Source organism: Ornithorhynchus anatinus, chromosome X5, assembly GCF_004115215.2.
Source record: "Ornithorhynchus anatinus isolate Pmale09 chromosome X5, mOrnAna1.pri.v4, whole genome shotgun sequence".
NCBI classification, from domain to species: domain Eukaryota; kingdom Metazoa; phylum Chordata; class Mammalia; order Monotremata; family Ornithorhynchidae; genus Ornithorhynchus; species Ornithorhynchus anatinus.
In genome coordinates this window covers 46850042-46864820 of record NC_041753.1, presented here as the reverse complement: position 1 = coordinate 46864820, position 14779 = coordinate 46850042, and positions in this window count along the sequence as shown.

The window sequence follows — 14779 nt, the reverse complement described above, 5'->3', positions numbered from 1 at the left end:
AACTGTGATGTGAAAGTTAAAAGGAAAAGAAGATTTGATAGGGAAGAAAGGGAATTCAGTTTTAGACATATTGAGCTTAAAGTGACAGAGAGACATCCATTTGGATATGTCCCAGAGGCAGGAAGAAATACAAGATCAATCAATCAATTGTATTTATTGATAACTTACTGTGTGCAGAGCACTGTACTAAGTGCTTGGGAGGGTACAATATAACAATGTAATAGACACATTCCCTGCCCAGAATGAGTAGTCTAGAAGGGGAGACAGACATGAATATAAATTACAGTTATATACATAAGTGCTGTGGGACTGGGAGGAGGGTTGAATAAAGGGAGCAAGTCAGGAAGACACAGAAGAGAGTGGAAGAAAAGGAAAAGAGGAGAGAGGTCTGGGCAAGGAAAGTAAATTTGGGAGTCGGGCTGCATAGAGGTGGTAGTTGAATCCATAGGAGCAAATGAACTTAACTAGGGAGTGAATTTAGGTGAGAAGCGAAGGGAACCCAGAACACAGTCTTGACCGACCCCCACACAAGGAATAAGAAACAGAGAAAGAGTTAGTGAAAGAGAATGAGAAGGAGTGACTGGAAAACAAGGAGAGAACAGAGTCAATAAACCCAAGGGTAAATAATGTTTTCAGGAGAAGAGAGTAGTCCACAGTGTAAAATGCAGTAGAGAAGTTGGTTGAGGAGAATTAGAAGAGAAACTAGTCCATTAGATTTGACAAGGAGTAGATCACTGGTCATTTCCTCCACTTCTCAGTTGTGAGCCCCCATGTACTAGGAATTGTGCCTACTTTAATACTACTGTACCTTTTTTGCAAGGCTTAGCCTTCACACATTCTATGTGTGCTTAAATATCACAATGATAATAGAAAATGTCATACCTATACTTCAGAGTCATCCTTTTCATTGTGACTTCCTGAGGAACACCTAACTTAGTTACACAGGTAACAGGTAGAGTGGTAGGGTAGAGTTGATGCATATTGCTGGATAGTGGAGTAGAGCCTTCCTCCCTCCTTTGCTTCTAGTGGCCAGCTGATTCTCACACAGGGGAGGTAGGAAGTGTGAGCTCTCCTCTAGACTGTGAGTTTACTGAGGGTGGGAATGTCACTGTTTATTGTTATATTTTACTTTCCCAGTGCTCTGAACACAGTAAGTACTCAATAAATATGATTGAATGAATGAATGGTAGGTTTACTCATTCTACAAGAAGTTTCTGACTTGGGGGGCAGGGGGGGATGTCACATAAGAAGTTCAGCCTACTGTTTTCTGCCTGTTGCTCTGAGATGGGAAATGGGGAACAACAAGAAAGGGAGAAATGAGAGAATAAAAGGAATTAATGATTACAAAGGGAAAAGGGAACGGGTTTAAAGTAAAAGGAATAAGGAAAAAGGGTGTTGTAAAGAACCCAGAATTTTTTTTGAAATTTGAATAAATGATGACTCTACTAAATGGAAATGGCAGAATGAAAGTTCCATATAAAATTTCCCAATTTTTTTTTTACAGGGAATTTGATATCATAAAAATGCTGGGTTGAATGAGAGAATTGGATGTAGGGGACAGTTTTCTTACTGTGCCTTACTATTTACATTTAAATAGTGAGTTTGTTTAAGCAACATATAATGATTCAGTCAAATGTGGTTTGGCCTTTACAGACTATTTTTTAAAAGTGTACACTTATATAATTAGGGGTAGTATAATACAAAACAAAGGTTTAATGCTATACAAGGAAGTTTGAGTTCTGAAAATTGGCTGGATTCCAGGAATCTATCAAATCATTTGTTTATCAAATTGTTATTCATCAAAAATGCAGAATGATGCCATGCCAGGTTAAATATTAACTAAACCTTTCATTTAATATAGCTTTGACCTGAATTTCATAAGAATCCATCCCAAGCCAACCATAGATAAAAGAAATCAAGAATATTGGTAGAATTGGATATGTATTTGATATATATTCCCTATTCTGATAAAACTGGCAAGAATTCAATATGACACCAGCAATGCATTATAATATTAATACTTCACTGCAAGTTGAGCTCAAGTGGGAATTTAACCTTACGTGCATACAACTTAGCAAAAGGCAAAAGAGATGGTGTATGTGTTTCATTTTTCTTTCCTTAAGTCCTCATTATAAAGTGGCATAGAATAGAGGCCTGCAAGGGTCAAATTCCAGTACCTAGGCTGAGTCAAGCCTGGTAATTATAGAACCTCTTCTTGACTCAACATCCAGCACTCTGACCTTCAGGAAGTAGAGATATCATTTTTACCTAATTTTCTGGTGGGATATGTAATCCTAGCAGGAGCACGGAGAAGTCTGATCATGTACACAAGGCCAAGAAATACTATTATTATACTAGATATCCCCTCATAATCAGCATTTTCTAATTTAAATATTAAGTGAAGTTGAGTAGGTTAGGCTCCTAACACAACTAGGATTAGATAGCCAGCCTGTTCAAGTTAGGTTACAAATGTGAAGCAGCATGGATTAGTGGAAAAATGCACAGGCCTGGGAATCGGAGGACCTGAGTTCTAATCCCAGCTTGGCCACTTGCCTGCTAATTGACCTTGAGCAAGTTGCTTAACACCTATGTGCCTTAGTTACCTCATCTGTAAAATGGGAATTAAGATTGTGAGCCCCATGTGGGACATGGACTCTGTCTAACCTTATTAGCTTGTATCTACCCTAGCTCTTAGTAAGTACAGTGCCTGGCACATAGTAAGTGTTCAACAAATATCTTTAAAAAAAGTCCAGGATTAGTTTCCTGGTTTCATTAAAGGACTTTACACAGATTTGATAAGTAGTTTAAAGAATCTCTCTCCCCCCTTTCCCTCTCCTCTTTCACTTTCTCCCTTTTCCCCCTTCTCTCTTTCACCAGATCTCTTTTTTCCCTTTGCCTCCCCAACAAAATTGCCCTTTAACCATCCCTGTCTGCTGGTCCTGCTGGGGCTCTGTCTAGGTTCCTTCTGCTCAAACATCAAGTGAGACTGAGGTGTCATACGAGGCAGAAAATAACCCAAAAGTCCTGATAAAGATCAGGCAAAAGATAAATCTTCCACCAATAAATCAGAACCCAAAAACAAGGCAGAGAAGTTGGAAGGCAGGGGCACTGAATTGTGGGAAAAGAGGGCAGGGATCAAAATCAAAGACCAATTTTGTTTTGATGCAGGAGAGAGATGGTGCTCTTAACCTTGTTGTTTATACTAGGAAGAATGACTCAGCTCTATTTCCTTGGGTTTGCCATGTCCCTGGCCTTAGTCCTCAGAATTCTGGTATCAGCAGCCTTGCTGTTTGCAGGATTCTATCCTCTAATTTTCAGTCTGTTCTTTATGCATACTTGCCTGCAGTTCCAAGTTTAGCCTCCCTTCTCTTTTTTTTTTTGGATTTGTATGTTAAGCTCCTAAAAATATGCAGTTACAATATACTTACCAACACAATCGAGTCCCAGGTGTCCGTAAGCTGAAGTTATACCCCCAGGAGCATGTTCATACGTTCCCTTCTCTCCAGGCACTTGCAGGACTATTTATAGCTAAGAGCAACAATGTGGCAAAGAATGGAGCGAAGGAAAGGGAAAAGCTCTTTGGTTATGCCGATCTCTGTTGCAACCACAGATAACTGTGGGGGCTCCTAGGGATTATGTGAGAAACATGAAGCCTAGACCCTCGACTAATATCATATAGGTCCTGTGGTTGTCGACCCTGAAAATAGCTTATTTTCTGAATTTATGTTCCAGTAGAAAAATTTGGAGCCCAAACTTGCAGGAGACAAGGATAAGTATAATGGAAATTGTGAAATGGTTTGCTTTTGGGGAGAAACTTGGACATCTAGAATATTCGTTTTAGTAGCCCTTGAAAAAGATCAAAGGGATCTCCCTAACGCTCTGCCCCACCTGGTCAACACTGGTGTTCAGCAGTCCCAGACAAACCAGCATTTTATAATTTCAATGGGGAGGGAAGGTCAAAAAGCAGACCTCCACTGGTTTTGCTCCTTAGGCAGGCCCCTCCACGGACCAAGCCCAAGGGAGGATTTCCAACCAGAACTGAAGCCTCCCAGATTCAAACCATGTGGGAGAAGGTTTAAGGGCTGAACTACCAATGCTCTTTAAACCCCTGCCCACCTCTTTTGGGGCTTTGAATTAATGGCGTGTCCACAACTTCCAAGCATCATACGCCTGTCCTAACAACAGGGATGGAGAGAGGGTCCAAGGTCTGTAACCTTTTGGAACATTGTGATGCTTCTGGAGACATATGAAATGGGGACAAATCAATGAGTTCATGCGACCAGGATGTCAACTTCACAACATAAGCCACGCTGTCACTGTATCTTTACAAATGGCACTAGCCTAGAAAACAGAACCAACAAGACCCAACTCGATGACATAGTTTGTTCCCCACCACAGCTCATCTGCTCAAATTCTGTTTCAAGACCTTCATTAATGTTCCCCTTATCTTACTGCCCTCTAACTCCCACAATATCCCTGATTATATTTTCCACCATGACCAAGGAAAATTACCTCTTCTTCCTCTAATCCATCTCACATCAACATTGTCTTCACTTGCAGTTCATTCATTCAATTGTATTTACTGAGCACTTACTGTGTGCACAGGACTGCACTAAGTGCTTGGAAAAAACAATTCAGCAACAGAGACAATCCCTACCCAACAGCGGGCTCACAGTCTAGAAGGATAATAATTACATTTGTTAAGTGCTTACTATTTGCCAAGCACTGTTCGAAACACTGGTGTCGATACAAGGTAATCAGGTTGTCCAATGTGGGGCTCACAGTCTTAATCCCCATTTTACAGATGAGGTAACTGAGGCATAGAGAAGTTAAGTGACTTACTCAAGGTCACACAGCAGGCAAGTGGCGGAGCCAGGACTAGAACCCATGACCTCTGACTCCCAAGCCCGTGTGCTCTCCACTAAGCCATGCTGCCCCCAAAATATGCCTATTCTCTTTCAAGTTTTCCTATCTCATGCAAAGTTGAAGTGCTTAGAACAGTGCTCAGCACACAATAAGAGCACATTTTTCAACTGTTTGTTCTATCCTGATTATATGTTCCCCTTTTTGGATCCCCATACTGCAGTTGCTTGAGTATCCTGCTATCATCCATTCTTCACACATGACTCATTCACTGATGCTGGTTGCCATGAGCGTTACCTCAATATGCTTACCTGTCCTTGCCATATTATGTAAAGTAAGCTAGTGATACTGACAAAACTGTTCAAAAAGCTGGATGTCCCTTCTCTGCTAAGTATAAGTTTCACAGGGATACAATAGTTATAATAATGATTTTGTAAACATTTAGATTGGAATGAAGCTTGTTCTTCCATTGTCATCACAAAGTACCAGGCCATCAGAGAACGTTTTTGTTTGGTTTTCTTCTATTTTGTCTATCTGTTCATCATTGCCTAGGACATTTTCGTTAGAGCATCATTGAGTTTCAACTTTCAGATCTCCAAGTCTAAGGAAAACTTTAGCTTCATGACAAGTGTTCCTTGCACAGATAAGTTATAATCTGGGTTTATTATCAGTCATAGTGCTAGAAGATGAGTATGAAGAAGTTCATAATTATCTTCTTGCCTTCTTATTCCTGGATCTAGTTCCTACAATATGTTGTTCAAAACTGAGTTGGAAAGGTTTCCTGATGGATGGGAAACATATTCAGACAACTGAACAGGCCCTGACCTACTATCCAACCCTGCTTTACTTCAAAGATGATGGGGCAAGAGCTTGACCGGGCAAGAAGATGTGTAATTAGCAAAGAACCCAATCATTTTTAAAGAGGCAGGAAGTGATACACTGAAGATCAGTGTGTGAAACGGATGAGTGAACAGCAGGGTCTAGTGCTGAGGAGAATACACATGATACACTTCGATCATCCATAAAATGTATTTTCACTACCCATTTTGGATAGTGTTGCAAGCCCCCTGCTACTACCAACTAGGACCTTCCTGGATCGGGGGAGGCTCAGTGACACACAGTAGAGTCAAACCACACCACCGACCTCCAAAGTTACTGTGGAAAGTCTTTTATTTAGTTTTACCAACGTGCAAGGGGGTGACATATACACACACTCACTCTCTCCAATACCAGTGTGCTGGGCATTGGAGCCTGTTATACCAAAAGCTTCTTCTTTCTGCTTCCAAGTACTACTGCCTTCTGCTACTTTCGAGTGCTACTCTCCCGCTGCTTCTGATGAATGCTTGCTCTCTCACGTGCTTCTTCTTGCTTCTGCTCCAGGGTCTTCTCTGCATGCTTTAGCATGCCTTCTGTGTGCTGCTTCCGTGGCCAGGTGCGTTATGGCGATTCTGTGTGCTTTTGTGCTGCTTCAATGTTGCTTCTCTGCATGCCTCCTCGTAGTTCAAAGCGACTGCCTTTTATCTGCCTTAGGCAGTGCAGCTGGGGCTCTACATGGCAATCATTGACTGGTCCAGGCCCGTTACTGGGCAGAGCAGTGAGAGAAGGCGACACCTCTCTCCATGCTCTGCACCCAAAGGCCAGTCTCAGGTAAAGCCCATCAGTGCCTTCGTGAACCTGTTCCCTGTTCGTGAGATCATAAACAGCACTAGTAGGGCAGCTTCTTGTGGGCTCACCACAGGTAGAACATTGTTAGGCCACTGGGGGAAAGAGGGTACATTCCAATAATGCACATCTATATGGATAGAACATGATGCAATGTTGGTGCTCACAGGCATGCAGAATCAACCAAGGTGGGTTTCGTCAAGAACATAACCAAAGATTACGAGAACTGAGGTTATACTGTTCCATCGTTTCAGAATGCACTCTAGGAGAGAGACTGAGGATGGCTCAGGGCAAGCTATCACCACAACTGGGTAAACAACTGAAGAGTGTATCTTAATAAAGATGGACAGCCCCTACACTAAAGTCTGATGCAGGTAGAGAGCCCAAGGAATTCTTAGCATGCTGAAGAGACAGCAGAGGCATTTATTGACAATCAGGATGCTGAACAACCCTATTCACACATGAAATGCTTACACTCAGTGGAGAAGGGGCTAGGAAAAATGCCCTAAGATTTGCTTGCCTAATTTATTCACTGTTATTTACTGAGTGCTTACTGTTTGCAGAGCACCGTACTAAACACTTGGGAGAGTACAATAGAATTCACCCACTCACTCAAAACCAATTCAGAGTACTACTTCTGTTGGCCTTTAGGCCAGTGGTGTTTCAACCAAGAGAAAAAAAAACTAGAAGATAAAAAGAAAATAACCAAAGTAATAGTGGTCACCCACATTATCATCATTAACATTGTGAAACATTCGAGCTTGGGCAAATCACTTAACTTCTCTGTGCCTCAGTTTCCTCATCTGTATATGAGGATTAAGACTGTGACCCCCACCTGGGACAGGGACTGTGTCCAACCTGATTACTTGTACCTAGTCCTGTGCTTAGTAGAGTGCCTGGCACATAGTAAACACTTAAACAACATAAAAAATGCAACTGGATTTAGGAAAATGCTTAATAAATTTGATTGCCTGGATGTGTTCTCCTTGTGGGCAGAGATTGTGTTTACCAAATCTATTGTATGATACTCTCTCAATGGCTTGGTACAGTGCTCTGCACACATTAACTGCCCAGTAAATACCATTAACTGATTAAGATTCTAAAACTTTCTGATGTCATGGCTTTCCAGATCAGCACAGAGGATGCCCCACACAGTCCTCGCTTTACTGCCAATGGGATAAAGCAGAAAACAGGTAGCCCTCCATGTTCCATTTATTCTATTTAGACAGACTGGAAAAATGAGCTCAAAGACCTTGGACACATCTAATGGGAATACACTACCATTTCTCTGGAAAACTCCAACTCAACAGACTTCCATCACCAAAGTCCAAATTTTAATCCTTCAAGAATTGCTATAGGTAGATGCTGCATCGCGGAAGTATGACCCAAAAAGGCATATAATGGTTGCAAACTTCTTTGCTGAATCAACCAAGTGTAATGGATGAAAGTTAAGCTTTTAAAGGAGTAATGTGTCAAGCTGTATGACAAAAAAATCTATATTGACAACACAGAGCTAGATGCTGTCTTAGAATTAGGTTACCTAGACAGCAAACTGACCAACAATGTAACCACAAAGAAGACTGTATAAAATAGAATAAAGCCAGTGTATCCTTTAGAAGGCTGTCAAGCCATGTGGTGGCAATATGGTACTAGGCTCCAATATGGTACTATGATGTTCAGAGCTGTAGTCCTTCTATATGGTTGGACTTCCCACTGGCATCACATCTGATTCCTTGTTCCATCAAACAGTAAGGCAAGATAGAGATAAATGAAGTACTGGAATGAATACAGTCTCTTGAGTATCGAAGCTATGCTGCCCTTGACTTCACTTTCCTGGCTGGGAGGAGAATAAACAATAGCAGGATAGCCAATAGCTGCTGTATAGTGAGCTGTAATTTGGGGTAAAAACAAAAAGAAATGAGGACAGCGGAAACAGTAGTACAAATCCTGAAACAATGCTGCCCTTCAGCTGGAAAATGGAAGTTAATTGTCATAGTGTCCAGCATGGTGTACAGCAGTCAAGAGAGGCTTTATGAGTAGAAGCTTCACAAGGATCATGAGACAGGGAGGTAAAAGCATAAAAAGCACTACACACTGCAGTAAGCAAAAGACAGTTTTATATGGGTAGAGTATGACTAGGTAGTAGATCCCGCTTTTCATTTTAAATGTGCAGAAAAATTTGGGGGTGGCTGTCTTACAAATAATGCCAACAATATATAGGTGTCTTGAGGAGGAATGACAAATGTTTTGAGGTTAAATCATTTGTTTTAGAGGGAGATGAAGTTTAAAAATCTATAAACCTCACATTTTCTGGCAAAAGAAAAATGGCATGAAAAATCACTACAGAAAATTCAAGGCAGAAAGAACATTGAGTTATTATGAAAGCACAAGCACCTTGAATTTGTTAATTTAACCTTCAGAATCAGGACTGAGACACCAGACAAGAAAAAACTATACTGCTAGCTCTACTGATTTAGATTTTAGAAACATACATGGCAACAACTCTTGACAAGAGGCACAACACAAACAACTAGGGCTTAAAACAAAAGTATTGTGGCACCCAGTACATTTTTACAAATTCATTTTTTTATCATCAATATAAGTTGTCAGGTTTGAATGGCAATTCATAGCTAATAAATAATTTTTAAGAGCTTTTAGTAGTTATAGTTCCTATTAAGCATATATGTGAAAAGCACTGCACTAAGCACTGGGGTAGACACAGGATAATCAGGCTGGACACAGTCCCTAACCCACTTAGGGCTCACAGCCAAAATAGGAGGGAATATGATTTAATCCCCATTTCACAGATGAGGAAACTGAGGCACAGCAAAGTTAAGTGATGACTTGTCCAAAGTCACACAGCAGATGATTGGTGGAGCGGGGATTAGAATCAAGGTCCTTTGTTTCCCAGGCCCATACTATATCCACTTGGCTATGCTACTTCTTCTACTAGGCCACTCCATTTCTCATTGCATCACTTAAGATCCACATTAGATTTATAACCTCCTTAACATAAAAAGTTATGCTCAGTAATATAGATGGTAATTGGAATAGTTATTCAGACTTTAATTAGGTCATATAATTCTGTAAGAGATTCTTAGAGCTGGTCCTTACTTTTGAAGATGTCCATCACAACAGAGTCCATTTTTGCACATGAAGAATATCATGGACATCTCTTTAGGAAGTCTTAATTTACTAGTATTCTAATCATCTTTGAAAATTCTGTCATCATGGAGCAGTATCATTGTTGATTAGGAACAAGTCTAATTGTACTTCATATCTTTGAATGGAATTACTAAACTTTGAATGGAGGCCACGGAGACCATGATTAATAATGTATAGGTTTACAACTTTAGTCTGAGCAGCAAATGTATGATGCTCATATTTAGCCAAATTATGCTGATGTCCCATGGAGAGCTTTATGTTTTTGTATTTTCTGCTGTTTAAATGAAGACCTGACTATTGTTTTCCCATAGATTCCCAAAGTGCAACCAATCTCTCCCTGATGTCAGAGTAACAAATAATGAAATAGACTTTTCAAAATGAAGAATTTTCCTTTGTAGTAGAAGTGGGGGGAAAGGCAAATTCGACCACTGATTGAGAGCCATAAGGTGCAATGCAATCAATTGTATTTATTGAGCATTTACTGTATGCAGAGAACTCTACTAAGCACTTGGGAGAACACAATTCAAGTAGACATATTCCCTATCCACAACAAGGTTGCAGTCTAAAAGGACTGCACTGCACTATATTAAGTACTTGGAAAAGTGCAATAAAAAATTGAGACCTAGTCCCCGACCACAAGGAACTTACATTCTGATAAGGGAGAGAGATATAAAAATATTTATGAAAGGGAAATCAGTATAATTGCTCAAGCATATATGCATGAGTGTTGAGGAAGAACATAAATAAAGGTGCATGTGAGAGGTGGCTGTGGCTCATGGGTTGGTGTGACTTGGGGTGCTGGAATTTACTCAAGGAAGGCTTATTGGAGGAGGAGGAATATTAGGAGGGCTTTAAGGTGTGGAGAGTTGTGGTCTGTTGGATTAGGACCGGGAAGATGTTTCAGACTGGTTGAACAGTGTGGGGCTGTTTGGCCAAGTCACGTAATTTCTCTGACCCTCAATTACCTCATCTGTAAAATGGGAATTGAGATTGTGAGCCCCATGTGGGACATGGACTATGTCCAATCTGATTAGTTTAATCATCTGATTAATCAGCTGATTAGCTTAACCCAATGCTTAATACAGTGTCTGCCACATGGTAAGCACTTATCCAATACCATAAATACATTATGAGTGTATTATAGGATATTCCTGTATTTGGTTTTCACAATAGTTATTGAAAGCCTATAGCTTTGATGTGATATACAATTTTAGTTTAAGGCCTGAAACTTGTAAAAGAATGATTGCTTTTTAATAGGCCAAAACAGAGGCTAAAGATGCATGTCTTAATATCCATTTTAGGGGGCAAAAAGATCTTTATGATCTTGAAACATTGCCACACACGTTATTTATTGGTAATTTAATATGGTGAGCATAGACTTTGCCAATAAAAAAATAGTGTTTCTGAATCTGTTTGGGATGTCCTATACAATCCCACGAAATTCTCCTCAATATCCAAGCTTTCTTTGTCAACTGTCCTTATGAACAGATATATTTGATCTTTAACTGAAATGCAACTGGTTCTATCTAAGATGGAAAAATGTTAATGGTGCTATTTGAGCTCTATGTGATATTCACTTAAAATTTGCAGCATTTTAACCAACTGCCTAACTTGGTAATAACTCAGCATGGCTCAGGGGAAAGAGCATGGGCTGGGGAGTCAGAGGTCATGGGTTCAAATCCCAGATCTGCCGCTAGTCAGCTGTGTGACCTTGGGCAAGTCACTTAACTCCTCTGTGCCTCAGTTACCTCATCTGTAAAATGGGCATTAAGGCTGTGAGCCCCACATGGGACAACCTCATCACCTTGTATCCACCCCAGCACTTAGAACAGTGCTTGGCACATAGTAAGTGCTTAACAAATGCAATTATGATTATTTTATTCTTAGAGGTGTATTGAAATTCACACTGTCATCATGTCCCCCTTTAACCAATCCTTGCAATGACAAATTCTTATGTGATGATATAATTATCTTTAAAGTCATGTGAGCTATTTTCAGTTCTTCTTTACGACCACCAAGTATTTGTGAAACTACATTAACAACTACATTAACACCACCTTTACTCCATATAAGTATTTTTTAGAACATATACATGATAAACTTTTTCTGGATTTGAGGTCTTTCTACTGCTTTCTTCCACAAACAGAATAGGATTTTTGTAGTACCTTCAAAGCCTCTGCATACAAAACAGAAAATTTTTTCTTTTTCTGGAACATAATGTAGCTAAGGATATTTACTTGTGGCAATAAGTACATTCAGAGTTTCTGCATTTTTTAGGATGCACTCATGGTCACCTGTTCACTATTATCTTCAATTTTAGTAAACCAAATCTTCTCCAGTATGTCCATGTTATTACTTGAAGTTCCTCTTTTCAAGTATCACAACATGATGAAATGCCCTTCCCAAAGAAAAGTTTTTGAAAACATTGTCAAGCATTTTCATTATTCAAGAGTAAACATGATTTACCGGTAAGAATATTTCAACTTTAAGTATCAGTCCATCATAATAATAATAATAATGTTGGTATTTGTTAAGCGCTTACTATGTGCAGAGCACTGTTCTAAGCGCTGGGGGAGACACAGGGGAATCAGTTTGTCCCACGTGGGGCTCACAGTCTTAATCCCCATTTTACAGATGAGGGAACTGAGGCACAGAGAAGTTAAGTGACTCGCCCACAGTCACACAGCTGACAAGTGGCAGAGCTGGGATTCGAACTCATGAGCCCTGACTCCAAAGCCCGTGCTCTTTCCACTGCGCCACGCTGCTTCTCTAATCATCTAATTTACTCCTCATTTTATGGAAAAAAAAAAAGACCTACCTTCTACACATGTGCAGGTCAAATTGGAGAGCACAGGAAGATCATCACAGAAAAATTCCAGCCCCTGTAGTCTTTGAGTCAACAGTTGTGTTAACCGGGGTTCCTTCTCATTGTGGTCTCCTTCATGGTCGGGGGATGTTTTTCCTCTACCTCTGTAGTTTCCCTTCTCTCTCCATTTTCTTCTCTTCTTCCACTACTCCCACCCACTTTCTCATCTCCCTCTGCTCACCGCTCAGCTTTTTCACTCCTTTGCTCCTCTTTCTTTCCCCTCTAGCTTATCTTTCTATCCATTTCTTCTCCCCTGCCCACTGCTTACCTCCTCTCCTCTCTACTCCCCACTATCCTTCTACCACCCACTCTAATTCAGTCAGCCATTTGCTTCACCTAATTATCTCTGCCACCTGCCACTTTCAGTACTTGCCTGGTCTCCACCATTCAAGCTGCTTCACTGCTGCTGCCCCTGACCACCACTCATCAATGGCACTTGAGCTGCTGTCACCCCTCACTACTCACCACTGGTTGTTGGGTTTTCTTTTTCTGTCCTCTTTGTCAGAAAATACTTGGCTGTATACCTATTAAGCACTTTGTTACTCACCCCAGTCCCACAGCACTTAAGTAAATATCTTTACACTCCACCATTTTGCCTATCTGTAATATAGTTTAATATCTTTCTCCCCCTCTAGACTATAAGCTCCTTGTGGGCTGGGGTCATGTCTGTCAACTCTATTGTATTGTACTTTCCCAAGTCAGCGTGGCTCAGTGGAAAGAGCTTGGGCTTCGGAGTCAGAGGTCATGGGTTCGACTCCCGCCTCTGCCACTTGTCAGATGTGTGACTGTGGGCAAGTTACTTAACTTCTCTGTGCCTCAGTTACCTCATCTGTAAAATGGGGATTAACTGTGAGCCTCATGTGGGACAACCTGATGACCCTGTATCTCCCCCAGCACTTAGAACAGTGCTCTGCACATAGTAAGCACTTAACAAATACCAACATTATTATTAGTACAGTGCTCAGTAAGTGCTCAATAAATGCCACTGATTGATTGATCCTGAACACTCTAATACTAGCAGTAACTACCTGAAAGCAACCACATAATGAAGAGAAACTGAGACCAGCATTCTGGAGATAACCAAAAAATGCTGATCAGGCTGTCGGATCTCTGAATCCTGAAGAGGAGAGTCATCAAACCTACGGGGGTGAGGATAATGGCATCATCCTCTCAGCCCGATTCCTGTGGGGGAAATGGTCCTCCAACTACTTTCATGGATCCTGTATTTAACTGTCAGTAAATTTTACCCCCAGCATAGATGAACTAACAGCCAAATAATGCTTATATCATTCATTAAATAATCAACTGAATCAATCAATTAATCAATAACATTTATTGAGTGTTTGCTCTGTGGAGACCAATGTACTAAGTGCTTGAGAAAGTACAGTATAGTTAGTAGACATGATCCCTTCCCTCGAGGCATGTACACTCTAGTGAGAATAATTTTAGATTTGAAATACTTTGTGGTATATCTCCAGCCTACTCCTAGACTATCATGGGATACAATGTCTAGTTCAGTGTTCTGCCTCTAGTGCATACTCAATAATTCAATACTCAATAACAATCACCGATTCTACTCTATGGCTGGGGGCCACCCATATTATGCCCTGTGTATGTTGTGTCTATGGATCCCATACTTCAACCCTGACGAACAGCATCAAAATATTTCTGAAAGCTAATAACTCTTATAATGAACATATAGGCTCTTTAGTAGTTGGAACCAGTTGACTAGAGCTCGGGACTGGGAGACAACAGAGGCAGATGACCTGTGTTCTATTCCTCAGTGTGCCTCTGACTTTCAAGATGACTCTGGATAAATCTCTTCCCCACTTTGTGCTCCGGGCTTCCTCATCTACAACTGATCCTGGCTCTGCACCTTCCCAACTTAAAGGGCTATACATAGGCTCAAAAACTCCTGTGGTCAGGTAGGTCACTGATGGGGAATTCATTTTAGAGCCTGGTAATGAACTCATTGAATGAAGCCAGATGCCTTCCACATATCTGTCTCCATCAGATAACTGGCTCCAGGGAATAAGTGGCTTAACCTATCGCATGCACTTGGCGTTCTGATCAACTGACAGGGGAGTTTAAGACTGTGTTCTCCTTAGTCTTGCTATGCTCTGTTCCTGAGCAATGGGGGCTCAAATGGAGCCAGTTACATGTGTGACTGCAAGATTTTTCTCTTCACTGGGACTGACACCAGAGCCACCGGGAGGACTACGG